Source organism: Natrix helvetica, assembly GCF_964273705.1.
Source record: "Natrix helvetica genome assembly, chromosome: 2".
Classification (NCBI taxonomy): Eukaryota; Metazoa; Chordata; class Lepidosauria; order Squamata; family Natricidae; genus Natrix; species Natrix helvetica.
In genome coordinates, this window is record NC_138552.1 from 6,564,895 (window position 1) to 6,590,346 (window position 25,452).

Here is a 25,452-nt window from a genome sequence, read left to right on the forward strand (position 1 = left end):
TGATTTTCATAGCTGACGCAGGACTAGAACTCACAGTCTCCTGGTGATTGGTCCAAAGTCACCCAGCTGATTTTCATAGCTAACGCAGGACTAGAACTCACAGTCTCCTGGTGATTGGTCCAAAGTCACCCAGCTGATTTTCATAGCTGACGCGGGAATAGAACTCACAGTTTCCTGGTGATTGGTCCAAAGTCACCCAGCTGATTTTCATACCTGAGGCAGGACTAGAACTCACAGTCTCCTGGTGATTGGTCCAAAGTCACCCAGCTGATTTTCATAGCTGACACAGGACTAGAACTCACAGTCTCCTGGTGATTGGTCCAAAGTCACCCAGCTGATTTTCATAGCTGAGGCAGGACTAGAACTCACAGTTTCCTGGTGATTGGTCCAAAGTCACCCAGCTGATTTTCATAGCTGAGGCAGGACTAGAACTCACAGTTTCCTAGTGATTGGTCCAAAGTCACCCAGCTGATTTTCATAGCTGACACAGGACTAGAACTCACAGTCTCCTGGTGATTGGTCCAAAGTCACCCAGCTGATTTTCATAGCTGAGGCAGGACTAGAACTCACAGTTTCCTGGTGATTGGTCCAAAGTCACCCAGCTGATTTTCATAGCTGATGCAGGACTAGAACTCACAGTTTCCTGGTGATTGGTCCAAAGTCACCCAGCTGATTTTCATAGCTGACGCAGGACTAGAACTCACAGTCTCCTGGTGATTGGTCCAAAGTCACCCAGCTGATTTTCATAGCTGACACAGGACTAGAACTCACAGTCTCCTGGTGATTGGTCCAAAGTCACCCAGCTGATTTTCATAGCTGACACAGGACTAGAACTCACAGTCTCCTGGTGATTGGTCCAAAGTCACCCAGCTGATTTTCATAGCTGAGGCAGGACTAGAACTCACAGTTTCCTGGTGATTGGTCCAAAGTCACCCAGCTGATTTTCACAGCTGAGGCAGGACTAGAACTCACAGTTTCCTGGTGATTGGTCCAAAGTCACCCAGCTGATTTTCATAGCTGACACAGGACTAGAACTCACAGTCTCCTGGTGATTGGTCCAAAGTCACCCAGCTGATTTTCATAGCTGAGGCAGGACTAGAACTCACAGTTTCCTGGTGATTGGTCCAAAGTCACCCAGCTGATTTTCATAGCTAATGCAGGACTAGAACTCACAGTTTCCTGGTGATTGGTCCAAAGTCACCCAGCTGATTTTCATAGCTGACACAGGACTAGAACTCACAGTCTCCTGGTGATTGGTCCAAAGTCACCCAGCTGATTTTCATAGCTGACACAGGACTAGAACTCAGACTCCTGGTGATTGGTCCAAAGTCACCCAGCTGGCTGTCATGGCTAGGGCAGGACTAGAACTCACAGTCTCCTGGTGATTGGTCCAAAGTCACCCAGCTGATTTTCATAGCTGACACAGGACTAGAACTCACAGTGTCCTGGTGATTGGTCCAAAGTCACCCAGCTGATTTTCATAGCTGAGGCAGGACTAGAACTCAGTTTCCTGGTGATTGGTCCAAAGTCACCCAGCTGATTTTCATAGCTGACACAGGACTAGAACTCACAGTCTCCTGGTGATTGGTCCAAAGTCACCCAGCTGATTTTCATAGCTGAGGCAGGACTAGAACTCACAGTTTCCTGGTGATTGGTCCAAAGTCACCCAGCTGATTTTCATAGCTGAGGCAGGACTAGAACTCACAGTCTCCTGGTGATTGGTCCAAAGTAACCCAGCTGATTTTCATAGCTGACGCAGGACTAGAACTCACAGTCTCCTGGTGATTGGTCCAAAGTCACCCAGCTGATTTTCATAGCTAACGCAGGACTAGAACTCACAGTCTCCTGGTGATTGGTCCAAAGTCACCCAGCTGATTTTCATAGCTGACGCGGGAATAGAACTCACAGTTTCCTGGTGATTGGTCCAAAGTCACCCAGCTGATTTTCATAGCTAATGCAGGACTAGAACTCACAGTCTCCTGGTGATTGGTCCAAAGTCACCCAGCTGATTTTCATAGCTGACGCAGGACTAGAACTCACAGTCTCCTGGTGATTGGTCCAAAGTCACCCAGCTGATTTTCATAGCTGACACAGGACTAGAACTCACAGTCTCCTGGTGATTGGTGTCAAAGTCACCCAGCTGGCTGTCATGGGTAGGGCAGGACTAGAACTCACAGTCTCCTGGTGATTGGTCCAAAGTCACCCAGCTGGCTGTCATGGGTAGGGCAGGACTAGAACTCACAGTCTCCTGGTGATTGGTCCAAAGTCACCCAGCTGATTTTCATAGCTGACACAGGACTAGAACTCACAGTCTCCTGGTGATTGGTCCAAAGTCACCCAGCTGATTTTCATAGCTGACACAGGACTAGAACTCACAGTCTCCTGGTGATTGGTCCAAAGTCACCCAGCTGATTTTCATAGCTGAGGCAGGACTAGAACTCACAGTTTCCTGGTGATTGGTCCAAAGTCACCCAGCTGATTTTCATAGCTGACGCGGGACTAGAACTCACAGTTTCCTGGTGATTGGTCCAAAGTCACCCAGCTGATTTTCATAGCTAATGCAGGACTAGAACTCACAGTCTCCTGGTGATTGGTCCAAAGTCACCCAGCTGATTTTCATAGCTGACGCAGGACTAGAACTCACAGTCTCCTGGTGATTGGTCCAAAGTCACCCAACTGATTTTCATAGCTGACACAGGACTAGAACTCACAGTCTCCTGGTGATTGGTCCAAAGTCACCCAGCTGATTTTCATAGCTGACGCAGGACTAGAACTCACAGTCTCCTAGTGATTGGTCCAAAGTCACCCAGCTCATTTTCATAGCTGAGGCAGGACTAGAACTCACAGTCTCCTGGTGATTGGTCCAAAGTCACCCAGCTGATTTTCATAGCTAACGCAGGACTAGAACTCACAGTCTCCTGGTGATTGGTCCAAAGTCACCTAGCTGATTTTCATAGCTGACGCAGGACTAGAACTCACAGTCTCCTGGTGATTGGTCCAAAGTCACCCAGCTGATTTTCATAGCTGACGCGGGACTAGAACTCACAGTTTCCTGGTGATTGGTCCAAAGTCACCCAGCTGATTTTCATAGCTAATGCAGGACTAGAACTCACAGTCTCCTGGTGATTGGTCCAAAGTCACCCAGCTGATTTTCATAGCTGACGCAGGACTAGAACTCACAGTCTCCTGGTGATTGGTCCAAAGTCACCCAGCTGATTTTCATAGCTGACACAGGACTAGAACTCACAGTCTCCTGGTGATTGGTCCAAAGTCACCCAGCTGGCTGTCATGGGTAGGGCAGGACTAGAACTCACAGTCTCCTGGTGATTGGTCCAAAGTCACCCAGCTGGCTGTCATGGGTAGGGCAGGACTAGAACTCACAGTCTCCTGGTGATTGGTCCAAAGTCACCCAGCTGATTTTCATAGCTGAGGCAGGACTAGAACTCACAGTTTCCTGGTGATTGGTCCAAAGTCACCCAGCTGATTTTCATAGCTGAGGCAGGACTAGAACTCACAGTTTCCTGGTGATTGGTCCAAAGTCACCCAGCTGATTTTCATAGCTGAGGCAGGACTAGAACTCACAGTTTCCTGGTGATTGGTCCAAAGTCACCCAGCTGATTTTCATAGCTGAGGCAGGACTAGAACTCACAGTTTCCTGGTGATTGGTCCAAAGTCACCCAGCTGATTTTCATAGCTAATGCAGGACTAGAACTCACAGTCTCCTGGTGATTGGTCCAAAGTCACCCAGCTGATTTTCATAGCTGAGGCAGGACTAGAACTCACAGTTTCCTGGTGATTGGTCCAAAGTCACCCAGCTGATTTTCATAGCTGAGGCAGGACTAGAACTCACAGTTTCCTGGTGATTGGTCCAAAGTCACCCAGCTGATTTTCATAGCTAATGCAGGACTAGAACTCACAGTCTCCTGGTGATTGGTCCAAAGTCACCCAGCTGATTTTCATAGCTGAGGCAGGACTAGAACTCACAGTTTCCTGGTGATTGGTCCAAAGTCACCCAGCTGATTTTCATAGCTGAGGCAGGACTAGAACTCACAGTTTCCTGGTGATTGGTCCAAAGTCACCCAGCTGATTTTCATAGCTAATGCAGGACTAGAACTCACAGTCTCCTGGTGATTGGTCCAAAGTCACCCAGCTGATTTTCATAGCTGAGGCAGGACTAGAACTCAGTTTCCTGGTGATTGGTCCAAAGTCACCCAGCTGGCTTTCATGCCTAAGGCAGGACTAGAACTTACTGTCTCCTAGTGATTAGTCCAAAGTCACCCAGCTGTCTGTCATGGGTAGGGCAGGACCAATGTTCCCTCTAAATTTTTTTGAGTGTGTGCGGAACAGTATAGTGTTTGAGCGGCATATTTTCATGCCTGAGCACCTGATTTTTTTTTAGCCATAATTGCTATCAGAGCAGATGTTGGGGAGGGGGGGCAAGGAGGTAAAGGGTCCCCTCCCTCTCCCTCAGACCCCCAGGAAGGAGGGAAGGGGAGGGAGGGGGAGGGAAAGGAATTGGGAAAGAAGAAAAACAAAGGAAAAAGGAAAGGAAAGGAGAAAGGAAAGCAAAAGAGAAAGGAAAGGAGAAGATAAAGGAAAGGAAAAGGAAAAAGAAAGGAAGATAGAAGAAGGACAGAAAGGGAAAAGGAAAGAGTGGAATGGTACTACTCAAAAACCAAGTTTCAAGATCCTGTGGACCCCTTTGGCTCAGGCAGTCCAGTTCCCCGCTGCTTCCCCCTCTGCAAAGCGAAGGGATCTCAGAAAGGCTGCCTAGCTCAGAACGGGGCTTCAGACGCAATGCCTGTGAAACCCTGGATGTGCAGGGAAACGCAGGCTACAACCAGCAAATCGTGTTTTCCCAGGAACCAATGAAGCCCCAGAGGACCAATGAGAATTCTCCCTTCTACAACGTCATCGGTCTCCGGGTAGAGTCTTCCTTGATTTGTCCAATCACCAGATGGAGGAGAGAGTTCGGTGCAGAGAGAGGGGAGGGGGGATATTTTCAGTAATGTTTTAAGACGTTAAAAAACACTGCATGCAGTTTGAAACTTCTCCGAGGTGTTTTCTTGTTATATGCGCGGCCGCGCAGGCGCGCAGCTTAGAGGGAACAGTGGGCAGGACTAGAACTCACTGCCTCCTGATGATTGGTACAAAGTCACCCAGCTGGCTTTCATAGCTAAGATAGCACTAGACCTCACAGTCACTAGTGATTGACCAAAAGTTACCCAGCTGGCTTTCATGCCTAAGGCAGAACTATAACTCCCAATCTCCCAGAAACAAAATTCATTGCAAAGATATTTCTTCTTCTTCTGCTGTTCTACCAAGGCTCAGAGACTCTTCCTAACATTCATTTACATCTTTTCAGAGAGCTGTTGAGGCCATCGGCAGGTTTAGCTGTGGCCTCAACGACCCTCTAAATGGATGCAAATGACCAGCTGTCTGCAAGGATTATAAATCCTTCCATTCCCCACCATCCTTTCAGAGCTGAAGAAGCTTCTTGGATGAGAAGCGAAACGTCTTCAAAAGAAAAACCAGAAAGCCCAGTTGCCTCTTGAAAAAAAAGCACCTTTGGGACAACCGTGTCCTGGAAGACTGATAACCCCCATAGACATTTTCCGAAGTGTTATTCTTGGTTCCGCCTGGCAAGATTCTTCTCCTTTTAATTAGAAGAAGAATCAATTGGTGCTTTAATTCCTGTTCAAAGTGACTCATGAAGTCGACAGTTTCTACAAAAACAGATACTTATTAAAACCTCTTTATCTGAGCCAGCGTAACCAACTGTCCTGCCAATTTTTGTTTCGCCCTACGGCTGATGAGTCTCTCTTCCTTCCCAGTCCAATCACTAACAACCCTAAGTAAATCTGTAGGATTCCTGATATGATTTCAAGTTTAATTAACTGGAAAACGTCACTGGAAGCCGCGTACTTGTTACTGGTGGTTTTCTAATCCTGTATTATGAGCAGCACCTCAATTCTTGACAGTTTCCTATTGGCGACTACTCTCCAAGGTAATCCTAAAGGTGTTCTGACTGAGGCTTCCCAAGAGCATAAAGCAAACTCCTTGTCCCGACAAAACACCCTTTTATTAATTGACTGTGAATTCTGCTCATTCACATCCAGCAAAGTCTTTCAAGGGAGGATTTACAGTCACAGACCTTCTCTGGCTTGGAGAGCTGACAGGCCGATCTCTGCAAAACTTGGCAAGGAGCTTCAGAGAGTCACGAACCAATTAAGCGAACTCATTGTCTCCTGCAAACTCCACTCCCCTTTCGCTCCTCTTTTATTTCCTCTGGGAGGAGTCCACCTGGGGCCTTATTCCCAAGTCGATCCCTGTTCTTTAGCTGTTCCCTTCATCTGGCAACTCTGCGCATGCGCACACTGGGAAGAGGCTCCAGCTGTTCGTCTGCCTCACTGATGTCTGACTCTGAAGGCAGCTGATAACTGGTCTATGGCCCTGGCCCCCTCTCTGCCTCCGACACAGAGCCCTCATCAGAGCCTTCCTCAGACTCCAGGACTGGTCCAGGTTCCTCCCCAACCTCCTCACTGTCCAAATCTGCTGCCAACTCTTCTGGCTGCTGGCAGGCCACAACAAATGGTGCTTTTTTTTTCAAGAGGCAACTGGACTTTCTGGTTTTTCTTTGAAGACGTTTCGCTTCTCATCCAAGAAGCCTCTTCAGCTCTGACTGGATGGTGGTGGATGTGGAAGGATTTATACTCCTTGCAGACAGCTGGTCATTTGCATATTTTTAGAGGGACATTGAGGCCACCTGGAGGTTTATCTGAGTCCTCAGGATCACCTGAGTGTTGCAAATGGGTGTGAAGCCTTCTTTAAAAGGACTGTGTTGTAGGCTGGAGGTAGATGATCTTGTATCCTTTCCCCTCTGTTGCGAGAAGGCTGTTCAATTTTTAATATGGATGGCTCAATGACTCTCTAAAACAATGCACATGATGATGCCGTCGTCCCAAATCATTGGCCATTGTTTTAACCTATTGCACAAAATTTATGTGCCGCCCATTTTGTGAGCTTGTAGGAGGTGAGCTGGTAGGCGGGGTTAAACGTGTCATTGTTTTGGAGACATTGTGCAGCCACAAGAGACCCAAATCCAGGCCCCCATGAATTCTGTTGACCCTTACATAGTGGCCGTACAGCTGTGATCATTACTTGACCACATTCTGATGTATTGGTCTCTTTCAGGTTTCCTCTTTCCTCTTTCCTGAGCCACCACGTCCCGTGTGTGTGTGTGTGTGTGTGTGTGTGTGTGTGTGTGTGTGTGTGTGATGTATGGGTGGCTCAAATAATAGATATTGTTTGAGAATGGACGTGGTGGCTGAGTGGCTAAGACGCTGAGCTTGTCGATCAGAAAGGTCGGCAGTTCGGCAGTCCGAATCCCTAGCGCCGCGTAACGGAGTGAGCTCCCGTTACTTGTCCCAGCTTCTGCCAACCAAGCAGTTCGAAAGCACGTAAAAAATGCAAGTAGAAAAATAGGGACCACGTTTGGTGGGAAGGGAAAAGTGTACCGTGCGCTTTCGGCATTCAGTCATGCCGGCCACATGACCACGCAGACGTCTTCGGACAGCGCTGGCTCTTCGGCTTTGAAACGGAGATGAGCACCGCCCCCTAGAGTCAGGAACGACTAGCACATATGTGCAAGGGGAACCTTTACCTTATTATTTGAGAGCAGGCAAAAGAATTTTATTTTTAATGGAGGGCAGTGAGCTCACATTAAAAAATGACAATAGAGATTATCTTTTACTTTATTCTACTCTAGTCTGCTCTGCTCTGCTCTACCAACCCTACCTATTCTATCATCTCACCTCACCCTACCCTATCACCTTACCTCATCTCAACTCATCCCACCTTACCTTACCTTATCTTCAGGAATACATTCTCTGGTGCTTTGAACTCAACAAATGGTCCTGGTTCTTTGCACCTGACATGGATCCTAAATTAGTGCTACCGTAGATAAGGGCCAAGGGAATTTACAGGAGGCTGAACTTGGGCCTCTTGTGGCCACGCTATGATTCCAAACCGCTGGCACATTTAACTCCGCCTGCTCGTCTCCTACAGAGCTCTTCTGAATCGCTCACCAAACTCCATTGCTGTGCCATCAAAATAGTTTTTTTTTCTGAAAAAAAAAACAAAACCCATTTACCATTCAAATGGAATAAGTTACCAATATGTGTGATAAAGGATCTGTGGGCCCCATCAATTACCAATAAGTGTCTTGATGCGAGAAACACGAAAACTGTGGCTTGAGTTTGAAATGGGCTTCGCGCAACTTTGGAAAACAAGGAGAAAAATCAATCTGTTGCCTCTTTCCTCAAATTCGGAGGGTTGAGTGTAGGGACGGGTAGAGAGAGTCCTTTTACTTCCCTTCAGAAAGCTAAATATCCCCCAGGCCATCGGAAGATTGCCTAGCCTTTTATGCTGGCTTGTAAAAATTCCTCCAAGATAATTTCATGTAAAGCACTCTCAAAACAGCTATTTTAGTGTTAAGTATTATGCCTCCGTATCCCTTTGAGCACACTTAGTTTCATTTTTCCCCCTCTCTCTGTTCTTGGTTCTTTGCCAGCTAAATGTTAACTCGTTCCTTCCTTCTCTTCCCTGCTTTGTTAGGCTCATAAAACTTGCCAGATATAATACAGGGAAAGAAAATATGAAATATATAAGCATGTATCCAAAAGCGAGATATAAAGGAGGTGTGTGTGTGGGAGAAATATAGTTAGGATCGATTAGCGAAAGTAAGAGAATAAGAACTGATATCAAATTATATTTGGGTTTGCGGAAATACCATCCCAAGGAAACATAAACTGAGATCTGAAAGAGACACCTACAATAATAGAAAAAGAAAGGGAGAGAGGAGGAGAGAGTGAAAGGAAGACAGGGGAAAGAAGAAAGAAGTAAGGAGAGGAGGATGGAAGGGAGAGAAAGAGAAGGAGAGAGGGTAGGAAGGGGAAGAGGAAGAGTAGGAGTAGGAGAAAGGTAAGGGAAGAAGGAAGGGGAAGGAAAGGAGGAAGGAAGGAAGTAGAGAAGGGAGGGAGAAAAGAAAGGGAAAAGAAGGTGCTGTTACAACTGGAGGAAGGGATGGTAAACAAAGCAACCCAAACTGTGTATTATAACCTATGAAATGAAATAATAAATGTATATGAATGATAAATGTAAAGAAGAAGAACAATTATGTGTATGTATACTTAATATGGTATGTAAGAGAACAAAAATGTTTTTAAAAAATCTGGAAAAAAAATAATACAGGGGAAAAAACCAAATATAGTCTCATAGGGCTTGAAGGAACACAGGTTGAGCTACTTGCTAATGCCATATCTTCTCATGGAGCACAGGTGTAACTCCAAAGCCAAGAAAAGTGGTTAGGAAAATTAAGTTCAGTTCCCAAAGGCCATCAACTGGGTATCAACAAAAAAGAATATTTGTAATTCAGAGTTGGACAGTTGATTCTTTGGTGCTCTCTGAGTTCGGTTACTTTCTTGCAGACATTTTATTACCCAACTAGGCAACACCATCCATGCACATCTTAGATGAGGGAATAGAAGGGGAACTCATCAAATTAGCAAGCTGACACTAAGCAGGCAGGAATAGCCAACACCCCAGAAGACAAGCTCAGGATCCAAAGAGATCCAGACCAGGGGTAGATTCCTGCTGGCATTACTGCCGGTACACTGCACAAAAAAATTTGTGAATCACGTGAAGTGTTAATACCACTTTCTAAGGCCTTGGTAAGGCCACACTTGGAATCGTGCATCCAGTTTTGGTCGCCACGATGTAAAAGAGATGTGGAGACTCTAGAAAGAGTGTAGAGAAGAGCAACAAAGATGATTAGGGGACTGGAGACTAAAACATACGATGAATGGTTGCAGGAACTGGGCATGGCTAGTCTTATGAAAAGAAGGACTAGGGGTGACATGATAGCAGTCTTCCAATATCTCAGGGGTTGTCACAAAGAAGAGGGAATCAAGCTATTCTCCAAGGCACCTGAAGCCCGGACAGGAAGCAATGGGTGGAAACTAATCAAGGAGAGAAGCAACTTAGAACTAAGGAGAAATTTCCTGACAGTGAGAACAATTAATCAGTGGAACAACTTGCCTCCAGAAGTTGTGAATGCTCCAACACTGGAGGTTTTTAAGAAGATGTTGGATAACCATTTGTCTGAAGTGGTGTAGGGTTTCCTGCCTAGGCAGGGGGTTGGACTAGAAGACCTCCAAGGTCCCTTCTCACTCTGCTATTCTAAATTCTAACCTCTTCTTTAAAACCTCCAATATTCAGAAGTTCCAGAAGTTTGAAAGCATTGAATCTGTTCCTAGTTTAGCCCAGGATACTCAAGCTGAAATCCCACTGATAAAAATAAAAAAAAATAGATATAATAGAGATTTTTTTAAAAAAGAGCATTCCTTAATGTTTTCTTTCTCTTTCCCTCACTCAGTACTGGAGAAAATGAGACCTCATCACTTCTGAAGGCCAGAATTCACATCCAGCTGCTTCCTGAAACTGGTGAAGGTAACATCGGACAAGGATGTCATTTTTCTACCTTGGATAATGAATTTATCAAGAATTGCCAGTCCAAACTAGGACAGGGGTGTATGTTACTCATTCTCGGTTTGGAAAACGAGGCGATGCTGTCCAGAATCACAATGAGAAGAAGAAAATAGATGCCGGCTGGTTTTTGAAGAACATCTGTGCACTTATTACCAAGAAGTAATAAGAAGGATACAACTATGGAGGGACATGGGCAGCCAAAGCTTATGAACTTGAAACTGAAGTTTGGAGTTATTTCTTGTCCAAACTTTAGTTGAACCTCCCTTTTAGAGTAGGTCAGTTCCTACAGATTCCTTTTTTTAGAAAAAAAGGGGGCCACAACAAGCTCTCATCAGATCTGGACTTTAGAACCAAGCAAAGCCCTCAAAAGAGATTGGCGATGGACTTCAAACGCTTGACGGGAAGAGAGCGAAAGTTTTCACTTTCCGTACAACAACATAATGTATGTTGACTGTATATGCCAAATGTAATAAAATGACTTTGGTGCAATCTTAAGTTCTCTTTATTTAAGCGTCTTCGGTTTTCTTCCTTCTGCTGTCGGCACCCTTAGATGTAAGAATCTATTTAAAGATTTATTTCTAGCAGTTTCTGTTCCAGATTGACACACACGTACCCCTTCAGCTTGATATCATCTTCTTTTAATGATCCCATAATCCCTTGCGGGGTGGAGCCTGAGAAACTGAATGGAGCTGTTTACTGGCCGGATGCCACACCTGTCGCCAATGCAGAGTTTTATTCAGCAGATATATTCTCATTATGCCCAGAGAGAGAAATATCTGCCTTTACCTAGGATTGAACTCACAGCTCCACCTCTAGGCCACTGCACCATGCTTCAGCTTGATATGACTGACACTAAATCTAGGATCTCTGAAGTGTTAAGCTAATATTCTGAAATTGGTTTACTTGATCCTGGACCTCCAGATGCCACTTAACTCTTACCGAAAAGAATAAAGCCAACTGCAGGCTTTACAACCGTCCATTTAGCAATTTTTTCGAAGTTATGACGGCACTGGAAAAAAAAAGAGACTTACAACTGATCCTCGCACTTACAACTGTTTCAGGTCATCTCATCCAAATTTGGGTTATTTACAACCTTCCCAGCTAGCTTCCAACAAGCAAAGTCAATGAGGGAAGCCAGTATTCACTTAATGATCGCACAATTCCCATAACAACTGCAGTGATTTTCTGAACTGTGGCCAAACAGGTAAAATCAGGTGCAACTCACTGAACAACTGTCTTGCTTAGCAACAGGATGTCAGGCTTCCAAGCAACATACCCATAGCAAACAGAACGAGGCAGTAGATTACTTAAAAGAACAGTTTTATTAGATATATCATATTGGCACGGACTGGTGAAAACCGACTCTAACTATTCCCGCGGTTTTCACCTAATTAAGGTTTCCCCCCCTTTTCTCAAACAATCAGTCACATGGTCCAATCAAAGCTCTGACCGGTTGCTTGGTAACTTCACTCCTCTCCAGCCACCTGTGAGAATGTCCTTGGTTCCCAGAGGAAACTGTTTTGTTTTGGCTACAAATCTCCCCTCCCCCCGCCTTGCCAGTGGTGGGATTCAAATAATTTAACAACCTCTGCCCTAATGACCAGCTGGGTAGGCATGGCTTGGTGGTCATGTGACGGTGTGGGTGTGGCCGACTCAACGTCACTCACGTCGATGGGCGCTTCGCCTGAGCTGTTACAATGTGATCAGGGTTAACCGGAGAGGCAGTTTCTGTAAGCAGGGCAATCAAGATCAGGCTAGAAACAACACCAGAATGTTTCCTTCCTGCCTTCCTTACAGGATTAGCCATGTAAAGTGGGGAAAAATAGCAAAAGGAGATATTTTTCCCCCAACAACCGGTTCTCCAAACTGCTTGGAAAGTTAACAACTGGTTCTCCCGACTAGGTGCAAACTGGCTGAATCCCATCACTGCCCCTACCCCAGCTATCTCTATTCCCCCCCTCCCTACCCTCATCTGTATTCTGGCAACGCTAAAGCCCCATAGATGGCCTCAGTCAGGGCAGTTTCAGAGTTGACCCAGAAATTCTGGTATCAAGTGTTGTAAATCGAGGACTACCTGTGCAACAGAAAACTCATCTATAGCGGTAGGCAATCGATTACTTATACCAGGGGTGTCCAAACTTGGGAACTTTAAGACTTGTGGACTTCAACTCCCAGAATTCCCCAGCCAGCCTGCCTGGGGAATTCTGGGAGTTGAAGTCCACAAGTCTTAAAGTTCCCAAGTTTGGACACCCCTGACTTATACTGTTGCCTTTTTTGTGGGTACAAATTAACACGAAGTGAATAATTTCTGCATTTATCTCAAAGCTCTTTTGTCGATACGCATTCTAAGAGCACATAATACTAATGGAAAAAATGTTCTTTAATCGGGTTGGTATATTTTCTCAGTTAATAACCAGGTTCCGTGTCCTGAGCGTTCTCTCTGTCCACTTTTATTGTGTTATTTAACTGGTGCAGAGGGACATTTTATTGTAATGACACCACAACACGAGATAAAATAGGTACCGGCTTTCCAACGTATTTGCATCTTGCAGATTGGAAAGTCGGAGGAATTGTTGCATCTAAGATTTTTTTTTCATTATAGTTATTGGCTCTGGTTTGCCTTTTGAGACACCTCCTCCTTCCCCTTCCTTTTTTAAATTTCTAATCAGCTTCCGAAATTGTTCTCAAGTCCATTTTTCCCCTTCTTATTTAAACGCCACTTTCTCCTTCTGGGCTGCTCTCGTTTTATCGAGCACGGGGGGGGGGGGGGAAATGTTTTCTGAGCAACGTGCAATCTGCAAAGTCAAATGGTTCTCCAGGGCGACATATCACAACGTTGCTGTTTTCTGCTACACAATCTTGTCCAATGGCTTGGGATTTAGGAGAGTTTACAACTGTGGGGGTAAATGCTTTTTCTGCCCATTTTCCTTTGGGGCACTGATAAAAACTAGAAATCTCAGTACCTATGAAGGTTCTCAGCAGAGGTGGTGTCAACGCCTAAGGCGTTTCCATGACTACTATCACCTTGAGAAGGTGAGGGAAATTCCATGCATACTTTTGGCCAGAGTAAAAATCTCATATTTCTCTACTGGGATGTGAATGCGCATGTCCAGAACCCTGTCATAACGTCCCATTGGAGAATGTGATTGATGACATCAGCCATCAGGGGTAAAGTTCAGACGCCATTAAGTGTGATTTAGTTTCAGCTGCACAGAAGTCCGTGCTAAGATGTTAGTCCTAATAAACAAATGGTTTTACTTTGAATTTCGTCCCTGGGCTCGTAAATTAATTAGGGCAACTCTTGGAACCTTCACAGGTGAGTTGCCAATTTCTTTAACTACCAGTTCGGATGCTCTCCCGCCGTCGCTACTACCGGTTCGGCTGATCCGGGACGAACCAGCAGCAGCCCACTTCTGGTTTTCAGTCATCCATGGTCATGTTTGTCCCAAAAATGCTTTTTTTTCATGACACAACTGGATTTTCTGGTTTTTCTTATGCTTTGCTTCTCATCCAGGAAGCGTCTTCAGCTCCGACTGGATGGTGGGGAATGGAAAGATTTATACTCCTTGCAGACGGCTGGTCATTTGCATTCTTTTTAGAGAGTTGTTGAGGTTTGTCTGTGTCCTCGGGGTCACCTGAATGATGCAAATGGGTGTGGCGCAGTGGTGGTATTCAGCCAGTTCAGACCAGTTTGGGTGAAACGGTAGTGGCGACCTGCAGGTCTATGCCGTCCTGTTTATCCGCGTTTTCTAAGCCGCGTGCATTTGTGCAAGCCGCGCATGCGAGCAAAACGCATGCCACGGAAGGCATGCATACTCATGAAGCAAGTATATGCGCGTGCTCACAGTTTTGGTGCGTGGCGAACCAGTGGTAAAAACATCTGAACCCCACCTCTGGTGTGGAGCCTTCTTGGAACTGCTGAAAGGACTGTGTTGTAGGCTGGAAATAGATGGTGTAATATCCTTCCCCCTCTGAGAGAGGGCTGCTCAGTTTTGACATAGAGGGCCTCTCTCAAACCAGCAGTCCTCTCTGTCCAAAATGTGGACTTTTCTGTCTTCAAAAGAGTGGGCTTTGTCTTTTCAATGCAGATGGACTGCGGAATCTAGTCCTGATGGATTGGTTCTCCTATGTTGTGCCATGCGTCGATGAAGTAGTTGTTGTGTTTCCCCAATGTACAGATCAGCACAAGGCTCACTGTATTGTACTGCATACACCACGTCACTCACTGAGTGACCCTGATGACACATATAATCCTCCAGGTGACCTTAACGACCCACTAAAAGGATGCAAATGACCAGGTGTCCGGAAGGAGTATAAACCCTTCCATTCTCCACCATCCAGTCAGAGCTGAAGAAGCTTCTTGGATGAGAAGCGAAATGTCTTCAAAGAAAAAGCAGTTGCCTCTTGAAAAAAAAAGTACCTTTTGTTGTGGCCCACCAGCAGACAGAGGAGCTGGCAGCAGATTCGGACAGTGAGGAGGTTGGGGAGGAACATGGACCAGTCCTGGAGTCTGGGGGAGGCTCTGATGAGGGCTCTGTGTCGGAGGCAGAGATGGGGCCAGAGCCGTATTCCAGTTATCAGCTGCCTTCAGAGTCAAACATCAGTAAGGCAGATGAAGAGCTGGAGCCTGTTCCCAATGGGCGCATGTGCAGAGTTGCCAGATGAAGGGAACAGAGAAAGAACAAGGGTCGACTTGAGAGTAAGGCAGTGGTGGGTTTCAAAAATTTTTCGAACCTCTTCTGTAGCCTGCTTTGTGGGAGTGGCTTTCCAGCCATGTGACTGGGTGGGAGTGGCTTTCCAGCCATGTGACCGGGTGGGAATGGCTTGCCGGCCATGTGACTGGGTGGGCGTGGCCAACTTGTAAAATGTGGTGAAACTCACTTGACAATGCTCTTGCTTAGCAACCAAAATGTTGGCTCAGAAACTCTGGCATTTGAAGCATGCAAGTCTTAAAGCTGTCAAGTTACAAGACCCTTGCACCCCTAACCCTTTAGGGAAAAAAATCCCTAGAGGTGTTCAAACTTGACAGCTTTAAGACTTGTGGACTTCAACTCCCAGAATTCCTCCTCCAGTCATGTTGGCTCAGGAACTCTGGCACTGAAGTGTGCAAGTCTTAAAGCTGTCAAGTTACAAGTACCTTGCAACCCAAACCTTTTACAAAAAAAACCCAGGGGTGTTCAAACTTGACAGCTTTAAGACTTGTGGACTTCATTTCCCACAATTCCTCCTCTCACTCTTTGTCTTAATGATGTGCAGATGGGCGGAGGGAGGGAGCTGGAACCGGTTCTAAACGGCACTGTAGATTTGTGGAACCTCTTCTATAGAAGAAGTTAGAACTGGCAGGAACCCATCCCTGGAGTAAGGCAGAGGTGGACGATGAATGGCCCCTCCCAGAGGGAATAAAAGAGGAGCAAAAAGGGAGTGGAATTTGCAGGAGACAATTAGTTAGAGCTGAAGAAGCTTCTTGGATGAGATGCAAAATGTCTTCAAAAGAAAAACCAGAAAGTCCAGTTGCCTCTTTAAAAAAAGCACCTTTGGAACAACCATGACCTGGAGGACTGAGAATCTCCATAGACATTTAAACTTGATTGTTTTTTTTGTAGACCTTTTATTACCCAGGTAGGTAACATCATCAGTGATGTTCAGTCTAACCCAGATCTTAGGGGTTTCTTGCTGATATACCCCAGCGAGTCACAAACCATGATTGATGCTAGCATTTTCTTTTTGAAATTGCCATCAGCCAGGAGGTTGCAAAACAACTATCAGGATATTTTTCTCATGTGGAAAACTACTACTAATATTAACCCTGAGTCAGTATGATTGACCAAACTTTAATACTCATTATTTAAGGTAGAAGCAATGTATATGCTTATGTTTATTTCATTTTTTAAATTATGCATTTACAAGATACATTTATAAGCATTCTAGCTTGCTTTTCAATCAAAAAATGTGATAAAACGAAACAACTTTAATGTCCTATATATAATCCTCTTTCCTGCTTACTGAACCAAGTCAGATATTTTGCCTCTTGGTTGACATTTCTGTTAATTAGAGTGATTGATTAATTCCATTAATGTATTTATTAGCACAACCAATTGATCAGGCCAATAAATAAAAATTTTACATGAGTCAGTGCACAAACTTTTTCGGAGCGAGGGTCGCACACTAAACCTTTTCGGTGCTTGAAAAGGTTGGAAGGTGTGCATTTTAAAAAGCAATAAATTTGAAAGTGCTGAAATGGAGGTGAAGGGGAGGAAGAAGTTGACTGTAAAACGTAACAATGAAAAACATCAGACATCACTTTACCAAAGACACTCTTCCCATCTCATCTAAACATCTAAAGAGACTCACCTGGAATGCTGCATCCAGTTTTGGTCACCACATTACAGAAAAGATGTTGAGACTTTGGAAGTATAAAGAAGAGCATGATGGCTGTATTCCAGTACTTGAAGGGCTGCTAAAAAAGAGAAGGGGGTCAACTTATTTCCCAAAGCACCAAAAGGCAGGACTAAAAGCAATGGATGGAAACTAATCAATGAGAGAAGCATCCTGGAATTGAAGAGAAATTTCCTAACAAGGACAATCAACCAGTGGAATGCCTTCAGACTTTGTGGGTATTTTATAACTAGAGATTTTTAAGAAGAGACAGGACAGCCACCTGTCTGAAATAGTATAGGATACAATACAATACAATACAATAGCAGAGTTGGAAGGGACTTTGGAGGTCTTCTAGTCCAACCCCCTGTCTAGGCAGGAAACCCTATACCGTTCCAGACAAATGACTATCCAACATCTTCTTAAAGACTTCCAGTGTTGGGGCATTCACAACTTCTGGAGGCAACTTCTGTTCCACTGATTAATTGTTCTAACTGTCAGGAAGTTTCTCCTCAGTTCTAAGTTGCTTCTCTCCTTGATTAGTTTCCACCCATTGCTTCTTGTTCTACCCTCAGGTGCTTTGGAGAATAGTTTGACTCCATCTTCTTTGTGGCAGCCCCTAAGATATTGGAAGGCTGCTATCATGTCTCCCTTAGTCCTTCTTTCTACTTCTACCTTCTTTCTACCTACTATTTCTATCTTCTTTCTGCCTTCTTTCTATCTATCAGGATTTCCTGCTCGAGCAGGGGGTTGGACTAGAGGACCTCCAAGGTCCCTTCCAGCTTCTATTCGGATTGATTGAGATCATGATAGTTCCGATGATGATTTTCCAAAAGGCAAGTGGACGTTTTTGGAGACCTCTTGAAAACATTTCACTTCTCATGCTAGAAGCTGCTTCTGTCTCTTGCTTGCGCTGTGCCAGACCCAGTCCACCTGCCTAAGGGGGTCCACTTACAAATTAAAAATGCCCAATTTGATGGAAAAGGTTTGGAAAACTAGACTAAGGCTTGTCCATACGAACAAATCATTGCTTGGCCTGCACAAGATGAAGTTACGTTCATCCCTTCTCCAATCAGATATTACAATAGAAATGTGATGGCGAACCTATGGCACGCATGCCACAGGGGGCACAAAACGACCTCTCTCTGGGCATGCCAGCTGTCTCCCTAGTTCAGCTTCACTGTGCATGCGTGCATACCTCCCGCCAGCCAGCGAGTCATCGGGTCTCTGCCGCTCATGCGTGGGAGTGGGGAGCATGAGGGGGAGTGTGTATATGTGGGGGGGGGACATGGCATGTGGAGGTGAACATGCACATGCACAGGGTGGCAGGGGCGCATGTGGGGGGACCATGTGTGCATGGGGGGGCAGGAGACAGAGGCGTGCATGCATGTGTGAGTGGCGGGGCACTTGCAGGGCGCATGTGCACATGCACAGGAGGTGGGGTGCATGTGGGGGGACCATGTGTGCATGCATGGGGGGGGCAGGACACAGGAGAGTGCATGCATGCGTGGGGGGAAGGGCAGGTCCAGGGGATGTGCACATGCACAGGGGGATGAGGTACATGTGGGGGGACTGCATGTGCATACATGGGGGGCAGGGCACATGCACGGGGGCACATACACATTGGATTTTGGGGGTTCGTACATACGCGCTTTGGGTACTGGGTCCGGAAAAAGGTTAGCCATCACTGCAATAGAATATTTTCAACTGGTAATACAATAAAGGCTACTTATCGTATTTTTCAAAGTATAAGACGCACATTTTCCCCCTCAAAAAAGAGGCTGAAAATTGGTGCATCTTATACACTGAATACAGCATTTTTTGCCTCCTGAAACCCCTCCCCCTTCACCAAAATGGCCATGCATTGCCTTTAGGTGCCTTGGGGAGGGCAGAAAAGAGAGAAAAGGGGGCTTTTTTTTGCTCGTTTTTGCCTCCTCTAATAGGAGCACTCTACAAGCCTCCTAAAAGCTATTTATGTCCTTTTTGTGACAAAAAAGGGCCCATTTTAACAAAAAAAAGGGTCATTTTTGGGAAGTGTGCAGAGTGCAAAAACTTTTTTTTTAAATTTGCCTCTTCAAAAACTTGGTGCGCCTTATACTCTGAAAAATATGGTATATGAACACACACATGAGGTCCTATCAGTAGAAAAATCTCAGCCTGATTTCTCACCCTCTTCACGCAAGTAGATTTTCCTTCTGTGTGAAGCCTGCCACAGTTTTTCCTCTTCTTTTCCCCAGTTCAAACTCCTTTTGCTGCATTTATTGTGTAATGGCCTCCACTGAAATCCACAGTCAAATACTATAATAATATTGTATTATGGTAATATTAATTATTTCAGCAAGTGGAAGGAAGACAGTTAATAATATATGTAATTTGTAACTGTCAGCAAAGGCGAGGCAGGGGAAACAAAAACCCTGCCTGTTTAATTTCTTTTTCTTTTTCTGTCTTTGTCTGTGTGTGTATGTGCACTGTGGAAAAAGCTTTGGTTTACATAAAGTATTTTTAAATTGTCTCTTTGAAGCTGGCAGAAAATTCTTTATCTGAGCTGTCAGGATAATAGATGGGGCATGCATAAATATTTGCATAACTTTTATCAAACTGATGCACTTAGCTGATTGAATGCTTCATTCTTTTTAAATTTTAGGAGGAATGGTAATAATTCAGAAGTAAATAAAAAAATGTGTCACCTGTAGGCAATTTTCGGCTGACCATCAGACTTTGCCATGATTTGCACTGAATGGAATTAAGAGTTCATTGTAAATGTTTATCCAGTTTTTATAGATATATTTCGTAGCCAAGTCCTGCGTTTTCTTTCTTTCTTTCTTTCTTTCTTTCTTTCTTTCTTTCTTTCTTTCTTTCTTTCTTTCTTTCTTTCTTTCTTTCTTTCTTTCCTTCTTTCTTTCTTTCTTTCTTTTTTCTTTCCTTCTTTCTTTCTTCTCCCCTCCCTTCCTCTCTCCCTGCATTCTCTTTTTCTTTTTCCTCCTCCTCTTCCTCCCCTTCTGTTCCTTTCCTTCCTCCTCCCTCCCTCTCTCCATGCTTCCTTCCTCCTCCTCCTCCCTTCCTTTCTCCCTCCATTCTCTCTTTTTCCCTTTCCTCTTCCTCCTCCTTCTCTCCCACCTTCCTTCCCTCCTTCCCTCTCTCTCATTCCTTCCTTTATTTCTCCTCCTCTTCCTCCTTCCTTCCCTCCCTCCCTCTCCTTCCTTCCTTCCTTCCTTCCTTCCTTCCTTCCTTCCTTCCTTCCTTCCTTCCTTCCTTCCTTCCTTCCTTCCTTCTTCCTCCTCTTCCTCCCCAAAAACCAATTAGTTGAGCAAAAACAGCATGGTTGATTCTTAGGCTTTTAATAACTGGCCTTGTCTATGGAGTTTGGTAATGTATCTGATCTTCTATTAACAGCCATGCAAATTGCTGTTACTGAAAGTCCAGCCATGTGGGTTAATTCAAAAGATGACCATCTTTTCATTTCTCCAATCTTTGAGAACTGGACTCCTGCTAAATAGTAGCATTCAAGGGTAGACGAGCTTCAGATGTTCTCCAGATGTTTGGGATTTCAACTCAAACCACTTTTAAATGATCTGTCACTATTGTTGTATGTACATTGAGAGCTTATGCCCTGGAAGCTCTGTAATCACACTTGGCCAATAAAGAATGCTATTCTATTCTATTCTATTCTATTCTATTCTATTCTATTCTATTCTATTCTATTTTATTTTATTCTATTCTATTTTATTCCATTCTATTAATCTTCTCTTCACCTCTCCTCTTCTATTTCTATTTCTATTCTATTGCATATTTTGTATTCCATATTTTCTATCCTATCCCATCCCATCCTATCCTATCCTATCCTATCCTATCCTATCCTATCCTATCCTATCCTATTCTACTCCATTCTATTCTATTATATTATATTCCATTCTACTCCATTCTATTCCATTTCATTAATCTAATCTTCTCTTCTCCTATTTCTGTTTCTATTCTATTGCATATTTTCTATTGCATATTTTCAATCCTATCCCATCATATTCTATTCTATTCTATTCTATTCTATTCTATTCTATTCTATTCTATTCTATTCTATTCTATTCTATTCTATTCTATTCTATTCTATTCTATTCTATTCTATTCTATTCTATTCTAATCTACTCCATTCTATTCTATTCCATTGATCTTCTCTCCTCTCCTCTCCTCTCCTCTCCTCTTCTATTTCCATTTCTATTTTATTGAATATTTTCTATTCCATATTTTCTATTCTATTCTATTTTATTCTATCCTATCCTATGCTACCCTATTCTATTCTATTCTATTCTATTCTATTCTATTCTATTCTATTCCCTTATCTATTCTATTCAATTCTAAATTGTTATTCTATTCTATTCTATTCTACTCTACTCTACTCTACTCTACTCTACTCTACTCTACTCTACTCTACTCTACTCTACTCTACTCTACTCTATATTCTTATTCTATTCTATTCCATTCCATTCCATTAATGTTCTCTCCTCTCCTCTCCTCTCCTCTCCTCTCCTCTCCTCTCCTCTTCTCTTCCATTTCTATTTCTATTTCCATTCTATTACATATTTTCTATTCCATATTTTCTATCCTATCCTATCCCATCCTATCCTATCCTATTCCCTTCTCTATTCTATTCTATTCTATTCTAAATTGTTATTCTACTCTACTCTACTCTACTCTACTCTATATTCTTATTATATTCTATTCTAGTATTCTATTCTATTCTATTCTAAATTTTCTCTTCTCTTCTACTGTATTGTATTCTATTCTTTGTTCTTCGGCGGAAAACTAACATGTGCAGGTAAACATCGAAGGAAGCAAATTTTCTCCTTTGAACACCCAGGTCAACCTGAGATGTGGTGGATAGTCCTACAAAAAGGCAAGCACAGGTAAGTCCTTGACTTCCAACAGTTCATTTAGTGACCGTCCAAAGTTACAACGGCACTCCAAAAAGTAAGCTACGGCCATTTTTCACAGCCACAACCTTTGCAGCTTCTCCATGTTCACATGATGGAAATTCAGATGCTTGGCCACTGACTCATATTTATGACCATTGTTGTGCCTCAAGGTCATGCGATCTCCTTTTGCGACCTTCGGAACAAGCGAAGGCAACGGGGAAGACAGATTCACTTAACAACCGGGTTACTAACAACGATGCACCGTAGCAAGACTGTCCTTGAAATAGGGCAAAGCTCAGGGAACAAATATCTCGCTTAACAACAGAAAGTCTGGGCTCCGTTGTGGTCATAACCCGAGGACTCCCTGTAGATCATCGCCCGGCTTTTGTCAGTCCATGGAATAAAAAGTAAGTTTTTGTAATTGAAAATTAATTCATACCGCAAACTGCAGTCAATAGACAATTACTAAGATACAGTACTGTGTTTATTTGCTTGATAGAATTTGGCTGACAATTTATAAGGGGGGAAGGCAATTATCTTCCTGTGCAAAGAATGGACAGGAGAGATGGGACTTAATTACTGAGCAACCTCTTTTCATGAATATTTTTATGGCGTGTAATAAGCTTCAAATGAATACCCATCGACATAAAAATCCCGCTTTGAATGACCTAAAATTGTCACCACCATCAATATTATTAAGAAGAAACCAGACTGGGTTTTGGTGTGTTGCTTTTTCAGAGGTGGCATTCAGCCAGTTCTGACTGGTTCTGGAGAACCGGTAGCGGAAATTTTGAGTACTTTGGAGAACCGGCAAATATCACCTCTGGCTGGCCCTGCCCCCATCTATTCACTGGCTCCCGAGTCCCAGCTCATCGGCTGGGTCATCTTTTGTTGCCCTGCATAGGAGAACAGAGCTGAAAAGCAGGTTAGTGGGGTGGGGTGGAATGGTGATTTTACAGTATCCTTCCCCTGGAGTGGGGAGGGAATGGGGATTTTGCAGTATCCTTCCCCCTGGAGTGGTGAGGGAATAGGGATTTTGCAGTTTCCTTCTCCTGGAGTGGGGAGGGAATGGAGATTTTGCAGTATCCTTCCCCTGCAGTGGGGTGGGAGCTCAAAGTCGTTGTAGCAATTGCCCTGTGCGAGTAAGCCTTTGACTTACAACTGTTCTCTTGGGAACTGAATTTATGACAGCACTGAAAAAAGTGAATTTAGTCACCGTTTTTCCCCACTTAGGACCATCGCAGTATCTCCGTTGTCACACGATCCAAATTCAGACGTTGGGCAACTGATGCGTGTTTGTGACAGCTGTAATGTCATGGGAGCCCCATTTGAGACCTTCTGACAGGCAAAAACGACCGGGAAGCCAGATTGACTTAACAAGTATGGCAAGGAATGTCATAAAATGGGACCAAATTCACTGAACAACTGCCTCACTTAGCAACAGAAAGTCACAGACTACCTATACAACATACCAAACCTGATTACAGAATTAGCTTCTCTCTCTCTCCCTCCCTCCCTATCTCCCTCCCTCTCCCCAACTCTCCCTGTCTCACTCCCACTTCTTCTCCCTCTCTCTATCTCTCCCTCTCCCCTTTTGTTCTTGCTCTTGCTCTCCCTCACTCTCTCCCCCTTCTGTCCTTCTTTCCTTCCCTCTCTCTTTCATTCTCACTCTCACTCTCTCCCCCCTCTTACTCTCTCTCTCCTTTTCCCTCTGTCTCTCCCTCCCTATTTCTCCCTGTCCTACACTCACTCTCTTCCTCTTTCTCTCCCCCTCTTTCATTCTCACTCTCCCTCACTCTCTCTCCCCTCTTTCTCTCACTCTCCTTTCCCCCCTCTCTCCCTCCCCCATGTCTCTCTTTTCTGCTCTCCCTCTCTCCCTCTCCCCCTCTCTTTCGTTCTCAATCTTCCTACCCCTCTCTCTCCCTCTTCCTTTCCCTCTCCCTCTTCCTCTCCTTTACCCTATCTCTCCTCCCTCCCTCCTTTTCCTCCTCTTTCATTCTCATTCTCGCTCTCCCTCTTTGTTTAATTGATATATACACAATGTACCCCATCCCTCCTCCAAGATAACCTTAATTAAGCTCAACATGCTGCATGCACAAATTTGTTAAGCCTACATTTGCGTTTCTTAAGTTTTGTGACAATTTCAGGGCAAAAGGTTCTCTAAGTGAGGTGGGGCTGCCTGCCGCTTACTCTTTATTTCAAGATTCCCAAAGTAGAGAAGCTGTCATCACCTCTGTTTATTTGCACCAATTATCAAATCTCAGCCTGTAGGAAAAACCAGGATGAGTCTGTTCTGACCTAGGCTTCCTGAGGAAGCATAAATCACAATCTTAGTCCCAAAAACCCTCTTTTATTTACATGGCTGTGAACAGCCCACAAGGCTTCACAAACAGTCTGCGAAGATTCCGACAGACGTCTGCTCGACTTGCCACAATCTTTCAGGAGAATGTTGATAAACACCCACCTTGTTTCCCTTGGAATGCTGCCAGATACCTAATTGCCAAATGCAGAGCAAGGCCAAACGTAGCACAGAGTCAAACAGAACTTTTCAAAGCTTGAACCGACCAGATGAACTAATTGCTTCCTGTAAAAGCTCACGTCCCATTCACTCCTCTTTTATGTCTTATAGGAGGGTCCAAGCATCTCCAAGCCTTACTCCCAAGTCGACCCTATTTTCTTAATTGTTCTTGCCTTCTGGAAGCTCTGCGCATGCGCACACTGGGAACAGGCTCCAGCTGTTCTTCTTCCTCGCTGATGTCAGGCTCCGGAGGCAGCAAATAAGTACCAGATGGCCTTGGTTCCCTCTCTGCCTCCGATGCAGAGCCCTCGTCCGAGCCTTCCCCAGACTTCAGGACTGGCCCATGTTCCTCCCCAACCTCCTCACTGTCAGAATCCGCTGCTAGCTCCCCTGGCCGCCAGCAGACCACAACAGAGTCTTCCAGGTGAAGGAAACAGACCTTTTCAAGAGGTTTGCATGTCTAAGAACTGGATCCTGGGTTACACCCTGTGGTTTGGCCCAAGGGGACCCCCTCCAACCTAGATAAAAAGAATAAATCACCTCCTGTTCAAATGAGCACGTTTATTAAAGGGTTTATTGGTTTAGAATTTGTGTATTTATTAAAGAATCCAGAGACAAGTCAGTTGCAGTTGAAAAGAAAGCAGCGGGTGGATTTTTGCCAAGCAAAGAACGTATTTGGAAATTTATCCTTTGATTCCAATGATGAAGTGGAATTCCTCTTGGGGCCTGCAGCAAACTCTTGCATTTATTCCCCCTGTTTTTAAAAGCCCAGAGAGGATTTGGCTATCCTGCTTTGAAAAAGTAGGATATTAACACTCCTAGCGCGGACTGACGGCTAAGAAATGAAGGCAAAATGTTAGAAGCATTTTGGAAAATAAGTTGTCCCTCACTTCTTTGTGGAAACCCCTCAGATACTGGAATACTGCTACCATGCAGGGGTGGGCAGTGAGGTTTAAAGACCATTCCTTGCCAAAGGTGATTTGCATCATTATGACAGTTTCATTTAATTCGAGCAGTGTTAAACAAGGGGCCAAAAGAAATCTGCTCCCTGCAATCATCAGCTATCTTTGATAGAGAGAATATCTGAGTTGTAATGAATCCCAG

The 25,452-nt window shown here is 44.4% G+C and overlaps 1 long non-coding RNA gene across 1 annotated transcript in view; it reads left to right on the plus strand.

Annotated features, from left to right (window-relative positions):
* The window catches only part of LOC309385525, a 47,360-nt gene extending 36,323 nt beyond the window's left edge, over positions 1-11,037 (plus strand). Inside the window, exon 2 of the long non-coding RNA XR_014174243.1 lies at positions 10,436-11,037. This is a non-coding gene — a long non-coding RNA (uncharacterized lncRNA). The remainder of the gene's footprint in view (positions 1-10,435) is intronic.
* The last annotated feature ends 14,415 nt before the right edge of the window (positions 11,038-25,452 follow it).